We start from the raw sequence: 14,091 nt of genomic DNA, 5'->3' as shown, positions 1-14,091 counted from the left end.
TGTTTGAGTTGGAGGAGTCGTTTCTTGTGGGAAAGTAGACAGTGAACTTGGTGAGACTGTTGTACTTGTTGGAGAATTGATGGTTGTTGTGGAATGACCAGTGTTGGTAGTGCTTCTTCCTGCATTTGAGGTGAGTGTTGAGCTGGACACTGTTGATTCACTTCTTCCTGTTGGTGTCATTGTCGTGACAGATGTAGATTGATGTTCTGTCGATGAGGACATCATTGTTGTAGATGATTCCTGTCTAGTGAATGGGGACTGAGTTGTGCTGGTAATTGGTGTTGTTTCAATTTTGTGTTCAGTAAATGTTTGAGTTGGAGGAGTAGTTTCTGGTGGGAATGTAGATACTGAACTTGGTGAGACTGTTGTACTTGTTGGAGAATTGATGGTTGTTGTGGAATGACCAGTGTTGGTAGTGCTTCTTCCTGCATTTGAGGAGAGTGTTGAGCTTGACACTGTTGATTCAATTCTTCCTGTTGGTGTCATTGTCGTGACAGATGTAGATTGATGCTCTGTCGATGAGGACATCATTGTTGTAGATGATTCCTGTCTAGTCAATGGGGGCTGAGTTGTGCTGGTAATTGGTGTTGTTTCAATTTCGTGTTCAGTAGATGTTTGAGTTGGAGGAGTCGTTTCTTGTGGGAATGTAGATACTGAACTTGGTGAGACTGTTGTACTTGTTGGAGAATTGATGGTTGTTGTGGAATGACCAGTGTTGGTAGTGCTTCTTCCTGCATTTGAGGTGAGTGTTGAGCTTGACACTGTTGATTCAATTCTTCCTGTTGGTGTCATTGTCGTGACAGATGTAGATTGATGCTCTGTCGATGAGGACATCATTGTTGTAGATGTTTCCGGTCTAGTCAATGGGGACTGAGTTGTGCTGGTAATTGGTGTTGTTTCAATTTTGTGTTCAGTAAATGTTTGAGTTTGAAGAGTAGTTTCTGGTGGGAATGTAGATACTGAACTTGGTGAGACTGTTGTACTTGTTGGAGAATTGATTGTTGTTGTGGAATGACCAGTGTTGGTAGTGCTTCTTCCTGCATTTGAGGTGAGTGTTGAGCTGGACACTGTTGATTCAATTCTTCCTGTTGGTGTCATTGTCGTGACAGATGTAGATTGATGTTCTGTCGATGAGGACATAATTGTTGTAGATGATTCCTGTCTAGTGAATGGGGACTGAGTTGTGCTGGTAATTGGTGTTGTTTCAATTTTGTGTTCAGTAAATGTTTGAGTTGGAGGAGTAGTTTCTGGTGGGAATGTAGATACTGAACTTGGTGAGACTGTTGTACTTGTTGGAGAATTGATGGTTGTTGTGGAATGACCAGTGTTGGTAGTGCTTCTTCCTGCATTTGAGGAGAGTGTTGAGCTTGACACTGTTGATTCAATTCTTCCTGTTGGTGTCATTGTCGTGACAGATGTAGATTGATGCTCTGTCGATGAGGACATCATTGTTGTAGATGATTCCTGTCTAGTCAATGGGGGCTGAGTTGTGCTGGTAATTGGTGTTGTTTCAATTTTGTGTTCAGTAGATGTTTGAGTTGGAGGAGTCGTTTCTTGTGGGAAAGTAGACAGTGAACTTGGTGAGACTGTTGTACTTGTTGGAGAATTGATGGTTGCTGTGGAATGACCAGTGTTGGTAGTGCTTCTTCCTGCATTTGAGGTGAGTGTTGAGCTTGACACTGTTGATTCAATTCTTCCTGTTGGTGTCATTGTCGTGACAGATGTAGATTGATGCTCTGTCGATGAGGACATCATTGTTGTAGATGATTCCTGTCTAGTCAATGGGGACTGAGTTGTGCTGGTAATTGGTGTTGTTTCAATTTTGTGTTCAGTAAATGTTTGAGTTGGAGGAGTAGTTTCTGGTGGGAATGTAGATACTGAACTTGGTGAGACTGTTGTACTTGTTGGAGAATTGATGGTTGTTGTGGAATGACCAGTGTTGGTAGTGCTTCTTCCTGCATTTGAGGTGAGTGTTGAGCTTGACACTGTTGATTCAATTCTTCCTGTTGGTGTCATTGTCGTGACAGATGTAGATTGATGCTCTGTCGATGAGGACATCATTGTTGTAGATGTTTCCGGTCTAGTCAATGGGGACTGAGTTGTGCTGGTAATTGGTGTTGTTTCAATTTTGTGTTCAGTAGATGTTTGAGTTGGAGGAGTAGTTTCTGGTGGGAATGTAGATACTGAACTTGGTGAGACTGTTGTACTTGTTGGAGAATTGATGGTTGTTGTGGAATGACCAGTGTTGGTAGTGCTTCTTCCTGCATTTGAGGTGAGTGTTGAGCTTGACACTGTTGATTCAATTCTTCCTGTTGGTGTCATTGTCGTGACAGATGTAGATTGATGCTCTGTCGATGAGGACATCATTGTTGTAGATGTTTCCGGTCTAGTCAATGGGGACTGAGTTGTGCTGGTAATTGGTGTTGTTTCAATTTTGTGTTCAGTAGATGTTTGAGTTGGAGGAGTCGTTTCTTGTGGGAAAGTAAACAGTGAACTTGGTGAGACTGTTGTACTTGTTGGAGAATTGATGGTTGTTGTGGAATGACCAGTGTTGGTAGTGCTTCTTCCTGCATTTGAGGTGAGTGTTGAGCTTGACACTGTTGATTCAATTCTTCCCGTTTGTGTCATTGTCGTGACAGATGTAGATTGATGCTCTGTCGATGAGGACATCATTGTTGTAGATGATTCCTGTCTAGTCAATGGGGACTGAGTTGTGCTGGTAATTGGTGTTGTTTCAATTTTGTGTTCAGTAGATGTTTGAGTTGGAGGAGTCGTTTCTTGTGGGAAAGTAGACAGTGAACTTGGTGAGACTGTTGTACTTGTTGGAGAATTGATGGTAGTGCTTCTTCCTGCATTTGAGGTGAGTGTTGAGCTTGACACTGTTGATTCAATTCTTCCTGTTGGTGTCATTGTCGTGACAGATGTAGATTGATGCTCTGTCGATGAGGACATCATTGTTGTAGATGATTCCTGTCTAGTGAATGGGGACTGAGTTGTGCTGGTAATTGGTGTTGTTTCAATTTTGTGTTCAGTAAATGTTTGAGTTGGAGGAGTAGTTTCTGGTGGGAATGTAGATACTGAACTTGGTGAGACTGTTGTACTTGTTGGAGAATTGATGGTTGTTGTGGAATGACCAGTGTTGGTAGTGCTTCTTCCTGCATTTGAGGTGAGTGTTGAGCTTGACACTGTTGATTCAATTCTTCCTGTTGGTGTCATTGTTGTGACAGATGTAGATTGATGCTCTGTCGATGAGGACATCATTGTTGTAGATGTTTCCGGTCTAGTCAATGGGGACTGAGTTGTGTTGGTAATTGGTGTTGTTTCAATTTTGTGTTCAGTAAATGTTTGAGTTTGAGGAGTAGTTTCTGGTGGGAATGTAGATACTGAACTTGGTGAGACTGTTGTACTTGTTGGAGAATTGATTGTTGTTGTGGAATGACCAGTGTTGGTAGTGCTTCTTCCTGCATTTGAGGTGAGTGTTGAGCTGGACACTGTTGATTCAATTCTTCCTGTTGGTGTCATTGTCGTGACAGATGTAGATTGATGCTCTGCCGATGAGGACATCATTGTTGTAGATGATTCCTGTCTAGTCAATGGGGACTGAGTTGTGCTGGTAATTGGTGTTGTTTCAATTTTGTGTTCAGTAGATGTTTGAGTTGGAGGAGTCGTTTCTTGTGGGAAAGTAGACAGTGAACTTGGTGAGACCGTTGTACTTGTTGGGGAATTGATTGTTGTTGTGGAATGACCAGTGTTGGTAGTGCTTCTTCCTGCATTTGAGGTGAGTGTTGAGCTGGACACTGTTGATTCAATTCTTCCTGTTGGTGTCATTGTCGTGACAGATGTAGATTGATGCTCTGTCGATGAGGACATCATTGTTGTAGATGATTCCTGTCTAGTGAATGGGGACTGAGTTGTGCTGGTAATTGGTGTTGTTTCAATTTTGTGTTCAGTAAATGTTTGAGTTGGAGGAGTAGTTTCTGGTGGGAATGTAGATACTGAACTTGGTGAGACTGTTGTACTTGTTGGAGAATTGATGGTTGTTGTGGAATGACCAGTGTTGGTAGTGCTTCTTCCTGCATTTGAGGAGAGTGTTGAGCTTGACACTGTTGATTCAATTCTTCCTGTTGGTGTCATTGTCGTGACAGATGTAGATTTTTGCTCCGTCGATGAGGACATCATTGTTGTAGATGATTCTTGTCTAGTCAATGGGGACTGAGTTGTGCTGGTAATTGGTGTTGTTTCAATTTTGTGTTCAGTAGATGTTTGAGTTGGAGGAGTAGTTTCTTGTGGGAAAGTAGACAGTGAACTTGGTGAGACTGTTGTACTTGTTGGAGAATTGATTGTTGTTGTGGAAATACCAGTGTTGGTAGTGCTTCTTCCTGCATTTGAGGTGAGTGTTGAGCTTGACACTGTTGATTCAATTCTTCCTGTTGGTGTCATTGTCGTGACAGATGTAGATTGATGCTCTGTCGATGAGGACATCATTGTTGTAGATGATTCCTGTCTAGTGAATGGGGACTGAGTTGTGCTGGTAATTGGTGTTGTTTCAATTTTGTGTTCAGTAAATGTTTGAGTTGGAGGAGTAGTTTCTGGTGGGAATGTAGATACTGAACTTGGTGAGACTGTTGTACTTGTTGGAGAATTGATGGTTGTTGTGGAATGACCAGTGTTGGTAGTGCTTCTTCCTGCATTTGAGGAGAGTGTTGAGCTTGACACTGTTGATTCAATTATTCCTGTTGGTGTCATTGTCGTGACAGATGTAGATTTTTGCTCCGTCGATGAGGACATCATTGTTGTAGATGTTTCCGGTCTAGTCAATGGGGACTGAGTTGTGCTGGTAATTGGTGTTGTTTCAATTTTGTGTTCAGTAGATGTTTGAGTTGGAGGAGTCGTTTCTTGTGGGAAAGTAGACAGTGAACTTGGTGAGACCGTTGTACTTGTTGGAGAATTGATTGTTGTTGTGGAATGACCAGTGTTGGTAGTGCTTCTTCCTGCATTTGAGGTGAGTGTTGAGCTGGACACTGTTGATTCACTTCTTCCTGTTGGTGTCATTGTCGTGACAGATGTAGATTGATGCTCTGTCGATGAGGACATCATTGTTGTAGATGATTCCTGTCTAGTGAATGGGGACTGAGTTGTGCTGGTAATTGGTGTTGTTTCAATTTTGTGTTCAGTAAATGTTTGAGTTGGAGGAGTAGTTTCTGGTGGGAATGTAGATACTGAACTTGGTGAGACTGTTGTACTTGTTGGAGAATTGATGGTTGTTGTGGAATGACCAGTGTTGGTAGTGCTTCTTCCTGCATTTGAGGTGAGTGTTGAGCTTGACACTGCTGATTCTATTCTTCCTGTTGGTGTCATTGTCGTGACAGATGTAGATTGATGCTCTGTCGATGAGGACATCATTGTTGTAGATGTTTCCGGTCTAGTCAATGGGGACTGAGTTGTGCTGGTAATTGGTGTTGTTTCAATTTTGTGTTCAGTAGATGTTTGAGTTGGAGGAGTCGTTTCTTGTGGGAAAGTAAACAGTGAACTTGGTGAGACTGTTGTACTTGTTGGAGAATTGATGGTTGTTGTGGAATGACCAGTGTTGGTAGTGCTTCTTCCTGCATTTGAGGTGAGTGTTGAGCTTGATACTGTTGATTCAATTCTTCCCGTTTGTGTCATTGTCGTGACAGATGTAGATTGATGCTCTGTCGATGAGGACATCATTGTTGTAGATGATTCCTGTCTAGTGAATGGGGACTGAGTTGTGCTTGTAATTGGTGTTGTTTCAATTTTGTGTTCAGTAAATGTTTGAGTTGGAGGAGTAGTTTCTGGTGGGAATGTAGATACTGAACTTGGTGAGACTGTTGTACTTGTTGGAGAATTGATGGTTGTTGTGGAATGACCAGTGTTGGTAGTGCTTCTTCCTGCATTTGAGGTGAGTGTTGAGCTTGACACTGTTGATTCAAATCTTCCCGTTTGTGTCATTGTCGTGACAGATGTAGATTGATGCTCTGTCGATGAGGACATCATTGTTGTAGATGATTCCTGTCTAGTCAATGGGGACTGAGTTGTGCTGGTAATTGGTGTTGTTTCAATTTTGTGTTCAGTAGATGTTTGAGTTGGAGGAGTCGTTTCTTGTGGGAAAGTAGACAGTGAACTTGGTGAGACTGTTGTACTTGTTGCAGAATTGATGGTTGCTGTGGAATGACCAGTGTTGGTAGTGCTTCTTCCTGCATTTGAGGTGAGTGTTGAGCTTGACACTGTTGATTCAATTCTTCCTGTTGGTGTCATTGTCGTGACAGATGTAGATTGATGCTCTGTCGATGAGGACATCATTGTTGTAGATGATTCCTGTCTAGTCAATGGGGACTGAGTTGTGCTGGTAATTGGTGTTGTTTCAATTTTGTGTTCAGTAAATGTTTGAGTTGGAGGAGTAGTTTCTGGTGGGAATGTAGATACTGAACTTGGTGAGACTGTTGTACTTGTTGGAGAATTGATGGTTGTTGTGGAATGACCAGTGTTGGTAGTGCTTCTTCCTGCATTTGAGGTGAGTGTTGAGCTTGACACTGTTGATTCAATTCTTCCTGTTGGTGTCATTGTTGTGACAGATGTAGATTGATGCTCTGTCGATGAGGACATCATTGTTGTAGATGTTTCCGGTCTAGTCAATGGGGACTGAGTTGTGCTGGTAATTGGTGTTGTTTCAATTTTGTGTTCAGTAAATGTTTGAGTTTGAGGAGTAGTTTCTGGTGGGAATGTAGATACTGAACTTGGTGAGACTGTTGTACCTGTTGGAGAATTGATTGTTGTTGTGGAATGACCAGTGTTGGTAGTGCTTCTTCCTGCATTTGAGGTGAGTGTTGAGCTGGACACTGTTGATTCAATTCTTCCTGTTGGTGTCATTGTTGTGACAGATGTAGATTGATGCTCTGTCGATGAGGACATCATTGTTGTAGATGATTCCTGTCTAGTGAATGGGGACTGAGTTGTGCTGGTAATTGGTGTTGTTTCAATTTTGTGTTCAGTAAATGTTTGAGTTGGAGGAGTAGTTTCTGGTGGGACTGTAGATACTGAACTTGGTGAGACTGTTGTACTTGTTGGAGAATTGATGGTTGTTGTGGAATGACCAGTGTTGGTAGTGCTTCTTCCTGCATTTGAGGTGAGTGTTGAGCTTGACACTGTTGATTCAAATCTTCCCGTTTGTGTCATTGTCGTGACAGATGTAGATTGATGCTCTGTCGATGAGGACATCATTGTTGTAGATGATTCCTGTCTAGTCAATGGGGACTGAGTTGTGCTGGTAATTGGTGTTGTTTCAATTTTGTGTTCAGTAGATGTTTGAGTTGGAGGAGTCGTTTCTTGTGGGAAAGTAGACAGTGAACTTGGTGAGACTGTTGTACTTGTTGGAGAATTGATGGTTGCTGTGGAATGACCAGTGTTGGTAGTGCTTCTTCCTGCATTTGAGGTGAGTGTTGAGCTTGACACTGTTGATTCAATTCTTCCTGTTGGTGTCATTGTCGTGACAGATGTAGATTGATGCTCTGTCGATGAGGACATCATTGTTGTAGATGATTCCTGTCTAGTCAATGGGGACTGAGTTGTGCTGGTAATTGGTGTTGTTTCAATTTTGTGTTCAGTAAATGTTTGAGTTGGAGGAGTAGTTTCTGGTGGGAATGTAGATACTGAACTTGGTGAGACTGTTGTACTTGTTGGAGAATTGATGGTTGTTGTGGAATGACCAGTGTTGGTAGTGCTTCTTCCTGCATTTGAGGTGAGTGTTGAGCTTGACACTGTTGATTCAATTCTTCCTGTTGGTGTCATTGTTGTGACAGATGTAGATTGATGCTCTGTCGATGAGGACATCATTGTTGTAGATGTTTCCGGTCTAGTCAATGGGGACTGAGTTGTGCTGGTAATTGGTGTTGTTTCAATTTTGTGTTCAGTAAATGTTTGAGTTTGAGGAGTAGTTTCTGGTGGGAATGTAGATACTGAACTTGGTGAGACTGTTGTACCTGTTGGAGAATTGATTGTTGTTGTGGAATGACCAGTGTTGGTAGTGCTTCTTCCTGCATTTGAGGTGAGTGTTGAGCTGGACACTGTTGATTCAATTCTTCCTGTTGGTGTCATTGTCGTGACAGATGTAGATTGATGCTCTGTCGATGAGGACATCATTGTTGTAGATGATTCCTGTCTAGTGAATGGGGACTGAGTTGTGCTGGTAATTGGTGTTGTTTCAATTTTGTGTTCAGTAAATGTTTGAGTTGGAGGAGTAGTTTCTGGTGGGACTGTAGATACTGAACTTGGTGAGACTGTTGTACTTGTTGGAGAATTGATGGTTGTTGTGGAATGACCAGTGTTGGTAGTGCTTCTTCCTGCATTTGAGGAGAGTGTTGAGCTTGACACTGTTGATTCAATTCTTCCTGTTGGTGTCATTGTCGTGACAGATGTAGATTTTTGCTCCGTCGATGAGGACATCATTGTTGTAGATGATTCTTGTCTAGTCAATGGGGACTGAGTTGTGCTGGTAATTGGTGTTGTTTCATTTTTGTGTTCAGTAAATGTTTGAGTTGGAGGAGTAGTTTCTGGTGGGAATGTAGATACTGAACTTGGTGAGACTGTTGTACTTGTTGGAGAATTGATGGTTGTTGTGGAATGACCAGTGTTGGTAGTGCTTCTTCCTGCATTTGAGGTGAGTGTTGAGCTTGACACTGTTGATTCAATTCTTCCTGTTGGTGTCATTGTCGTGACAGATGTAGATTGATGCTCTGTCGATGAGGACATCATTGTTGTAGATGTTTCCGGTCTAGTCAATGGGGACTGAGTTGTGCTGGTAATTGGTGTTGTTTCAATTTTGTGTTCAGTAGATGTTTGAGTTGGAGGAGTCGTTTCTTGTGGGAAAGTAAACAGTGAACTTGGTGAGACTGTTGTACTTGTTGGAGAATTGATGGTTGTTGTGGAATGACCAGTGTTGGTAGTGCTTCTTCCTGCATTTGAGGTGAGTGTTGAGCTTGACACTGTTGATTCAATTCTTCCTGTTGGTGTCATTGTTGTGACAGATGTAGATTGATGCTCTGTCGATGAGGACATCATTGTTGTAGATGTTTCCGGTCTAGTCAATGGGGACTGAGTTGTGCTGGTAATTGGTGTTGTTTCAATTTTGTGTTCAGTAAATGTTTGAGTTGGAGGAGTAGTTTCTGGTGGGACTGTAGATACTGAACTTGGTGAGACTGTTGTACTTGTTGGAGAATTGATGGTTGTTGTGGAATGACCAGTGTTGGTAGTGCTTCTTCCTGCATTTGAGGTGAGTGTTGAGCTTGACACTGTTGATTCAATTCTTGCTGTTGGTGTCATTGTCGTGACAGATGTTGATTGATGCTCCGTCGATGAGGACATCATTGTTGTAGATGATTCCTGTCTAGTTAATGGGGGCTGAGTTGTGCTGGTTATTGGTGTTGTTTCAATTTTGGGTTCAGTAAATGTTTGAGTTGGAGGAGTTGTTTCTGGTCGGAATGTAGATAGTGAACTTGGTGAGACTGTTGTACTTGTTGGAGAATTGATTGTTGTTGTGGAATGACCAGTGTTGGTAGTGCTTCTTCCTCCATTTGAGGTGAGTGTTGAGGTTGATACTGTTGATTCCATTTTTCCTGTCGGAGTCATAGTCGTAACAGATGTAGATTGTTGCTCTGTCGATGAGTTACACCGTGGGCCATAAAACTGCTCAAGGCTAGAATTGAAGCACCTAGATTGAAGAGCCACAAGAGTGAATTACGTTATTAAAATTAACTTTACGAGAAAAAATACAAGTCATATTTAAACTCCTTACATTTAAGGTAAAAACAGATGTTTTTGCTTACCTACAGATTGGCCCTTTGTGAATTTCATTTTGACATTCTCCATGTTGATGACAGTAATCAGGGTTTGTTTTGCAAGGTCCAGCACACTGCCATTGCCCATTAACAAGCTCAGCAGTGTAATTAGCAAACCCAGAGCAGTTTACAAAAGGCATCAGATCGGTGATATCTGATTAATGAAAAAGTAATACATTTAGTATTTTGTACAAGTACCATAATACAAATACAGAAATGTTGACATATATTGAATTGAGACAACACTGACTGTGCAAAGCAGCAAAAGGTCAAATACACGTTTAGAACTGACATAGAGTACACTTACTTTTTATCTCAGGTGTGTGGAAGATGAGTTTATTTAATTTCACAGCCGAATTATTAAAGGCTTGAGAAATATTAATGAGTTTACTTGAGTCATTCAAGATACCAGTCAACACCCCAACGAGCTGATTGTTGACAAACTGGATTTGAGTTTCATTGTTTGGATAGATGTACTCTGCCACGCTCTCTGCAACAACACTTCCTTGTCTAAAGTAGAAAAATAGAAAGATATTACCAAAAGAAAACAGCTTGTGATTGATTAAAGTCATTTCAATGAATTTATCAGTAAAGTTAAATGAACCTACGTTATCTTGATGACTTGTACTTTTTTAAAGGTTTGTGGATCTGCTTCTTTGCATAGGGCTTCAAGCTACAACACAGGACAGATGTTGTTATAGCATGGTTATAACAATAAATACAATTTTTGGAGATTTACATCAAAAACAGCATAAAGCAAAACACAAATAATAATTAAAAAAAAGATTTTTATATAGAATACGTTATTGCAATATTGCCTGGTAAATAATTAAGTAATAAGTTATGACATGAATGAATATTAATACATAATAAATACTACTAATCATGAAATCACGCAACAATTAAAGAAATGATCTACCTGCTGTTCAAATTTCTTGATGAATTCTAATGATTGAGGTGAGTTTAGATTATTAAAAGCCTTAAGAAAAGTGATGTCGATTTCCAAAGTCACAGTTGCATTTCGAGTTGGTAATGCTCCGGTATCTGCAAAAAATGATGACACCCTTAAATTGACATTGCAAAAAAATTGTAAACATTGCAATACAATTTTACATTCAACACTGAGGTAAAAGGTGTCAATGCAAAAATCAAACACATTTAATTTTAACATACTGCTACAATCCTACAACTTGTCTGTACATTAAATGTATTTATTCAGTTTATAGAATATTTTGAAGCGCTGTATTTGTGTATGAAAAACCTCACCAACATGAGCAGGGGTGTCATTATTTCCAAAAGAGCAGGAATCTCCATGGACAAAATCATGGTGGCAATGGCAGTGACATCCTCCAAGTGTTGCATTGAATGAACAGGTACCCCTGATACACTCAGTCGGGCACTTCTCACACTGAGGAGTTGTAGGTGATATTGTCACAGTGACAGTAGTATTTGAAAGGGGAATAATGGTAGATGTTGAATGACTGACTGTTGTAAATTTGTTTGTGCTGATGATTTCCACTGACGTCAAAGCCTTTGAAGTTGGTACCGATTCATTATTTACTGTTATTGTCGCCACAGTAAGTGGAGGGAATGTAGACAGTGAACTTGGTGAGACCGTTGTACTTGTTGGAGAATTGATTGTTGTTGTGGAATGACCAGTGTTGGTAGTGCTTCTTCCTCCATTTGAGGTGAGTGTTGAGGTTGACACTGTTGATTCCATTTTTCCTGTCGGAGTCATAGTCGTGACAGATGTAGATTGATGCTGTGTCGATAAGGACACCACTATTGAAGATGAATCCTGTCTAGTCAATGGGGACTGAGTTGTGCTGGTAATTGGTGTTGTTTCAATTTTGTGTTCAGTAGATGTTTGAGTTGTAGGAGTAGTTTCTGGTGGGAATGTAGATAGTGAACTTGGTGAGACTTTTGTACTTGTTGGAGAATTGATTGTTGTTGTGGAATGACCATTGTCTGTAGTGCTTTTTCCTCCATTTGAGGTGAGTGTTGAGCTTGACACTGTTGATGCAATTCTTCCTGTTGGTGTCATTGTCGTGACAGATGTAGATTGATGCTCTGTCGATGAGGACATCATTGTTGTAGATGATTCCTGTCTAGTCAATGGGGGCTGAGTTGTTCTAGTAATTGGTGTTGTTTCAATTTTGAGTTCAGTAAATGTTTGAGTTGAAGGAGTAGTTTCTGGTGGGAATGTAGATAGTGAACTTGGTGAGACTGTTGTTCTTGTTGGAGAATTGATTGTTGTTGTGGAATGACCAGTGTTGGTAGTGCTTCTTCCTCCATTTGAGGTGAGTGTTGAGGTTGAAACGGTTGATTCCATTTTTCCTGTCGGAGTCATAGTCGTGACAGATGTAGGTTGTTGCTCTGTCGATGAGGACATCATTGTTGTAGATGTTTCCGGTTTAGACAATGGGGGCTGAGTTGTGCTGGTAATTGGTGTTGTTTCAAATTTGTGTTCAGTAGATGTTTGAGTTGGAGGAGTAGTTTCTGGTGGGAATGTAGAGAGTGAACTTGGTGAGACCGTTGTACTTGTTGGAGAATTGATGGTTGTTGTGGAATGACCAGTGTCTGTAGTGCTTTTTCCTCCATTTGAGGTGAGTGTTGAGGTTGACAATGTTGATTCAATTCTTCCTGTTGGTGTCACAGTCGTGACAGATGTAGATTTTTGCTCTGTCGATGAAGACATCATTGTTGAAGCTGTTTCTTGTCTAGTCAATGGGGGCTGAGTTGTGCTGGTAATTGGTGTTGTTTCAAATTTGTGTTCAGTAAATGTTTGAGTTGGAGGAGTAGTTTCTGGAGGGAATGTAGACAGTGAACTTGATGAGACCATTGTACTTGTTGGAGAATTGATATTTGTTGTGGAATGACCAGTGTCTGTAGTGCTTCTTCCTGCATTTGAGGTGAGTGTTGAGCTTGACACTGTTGATTCAATTCTTCCTTTTGGTGTCACAGTCGTGACAGATGTAGATTTTTGCTCTGTCGATGAAGACATCATTGTTGAAGCTGTTTCTTGTCTAGTCAATGGGGGCTGAGTTGTGCTGGTAATTGGTGTTGTTTCAAATTTGTGTTCAGTAAATGTTTGAGTTGGAGGAGTAGTTTCTGGAGGGAATGTAGACAGTGAACTTGTTGAGACCATTGTTCTTGTTGGAGAATTGATTGTCGTTGTGGAATGACCATTCTCTGTAGTGCTTTTTCCTCCATTTGATGTGAGTGTTAAGGTTGATAATGTTGATTCAATTCTTCCTGTTGGTGTCACAGTCGTGACAGATGTAGATTTTTGCTCTGTCGATGAAGACATCATTGTTGAAGCTGTTTCTTGTCTAGTCAATGGGGGCTGAGTTGTGCTGGTAATTGGTGTTGTTTCAAATTTGTGTTCAGTAAATGTTTGAGTTGGAGGAGTAGTTTCTGGAGGGAATGTAGACAGTGAACTTGATGAGACCATTGTACTTGTTGGAGAATTGATATTTGTTGTGGAATGACCAGTGTCTGTAGTGCTTCTTCCTGCATTTGAGGTGAGTGTTGAGCTTGACACTGTTGATTCAATTCTTCCTTTTGGTGTCACAGTCGTGACAGATGTAGATTTTTGCTCTGTCGATGAAGACATCATTGTTGAAGCTGTTTCTTGTCTAGTCAATGGGGGCTGAGTTGTGCTGGTAATTGGTGTTGTTTCAAATTTGTGTTCAGTAAATGTTTGAGTTGGAGGAGTAGTTTCTGGAGGGAATGTAGACAGTGAACTTGTTGAGACCATTGTTCTTGTTGGAGAATTGATTGTCGTTGTGGAATGACCATTCTCTGTAGTGCTTTTTCCTCCATTTGATGTGAGTGTTAAGGTTGATAATGTTGATTCAATTCTTCCTGTTGGTGTCACAGTCGTGACAGATGTAGATTTTTGCTCTGTCGATGAAGACATCATTGTTGAAGCTGTTTCTTGTCTAGTCAATGGGGGCTGAGTTGTGCTGGTAATTGGTGTTGTTTCAATTTTGTGTTCAGTAGATGTTTTAGTTGGAGGAGTAGTTTCTGGTGGGAATGTAGAAAGTGAAGTTGATGAGACCGTTGTACTTGTTGGAGAATTGATATTTGTTGTGGAATGACCAGTGTTTGTAGTGCTTTTTCCTCCATTTGAAGTGAGTGTTAAAGTTGACAATGTTGATTCAATTCTTCCTGTTGGTGTCACAGTCGTAACAGATATAGATTGTTGATCTGTCGATGAAGACATCATTGTTGAAGC

The 14,091-nt window shown here is 40.9% G+C and overlaps 1 long non-coding RNA gene across 1 annotated transcript; it reads right to left on the bottom strand.

The window, feature by feature from the left end:
- Nucleotides 1-10,459: 10,459 nt before the first annotated feature.
- LOC141772657 (uncharacterized) lies at nucleotides 10,460-11,456 on the bottom strand. Its single transcript, XR_012594940.1, has 3 exons — nucleotides 11,118-11,456; nucleotides 10,771-10,895; nucleotides 10,460-10,524 (listed from the first exon to the last, which is right to left on the bottom strand). It is a non-coding gene; the product is annotated as an uncharacterized LOC141772657 (long non-coding RNA).
- Nucleotides 11,457-14,091: the final 2,635 nt, after the last annotated feature.

Source organism: Sebastes fasciatus, chromosome 1, assembly GCF_043250625.1.
Source record: "Sebastes fasciatus isolate fSebFas1 chromosome 1, fSebFas1.pri, whole genome shotgun sequence".
NCBI classification, from domain to species: domain Eukaryota; kingdom Metazoa; phylum Chordata; class Actinopteri; order Perciformes; family Sebastidae; genus Sebastes; species Sebastes fasciatus.
The sequence above is the reverse complement of the archived record's forward strand: the minus strand, read 5'-3'. Positions and strand labels throughout refer to the sequence as shown.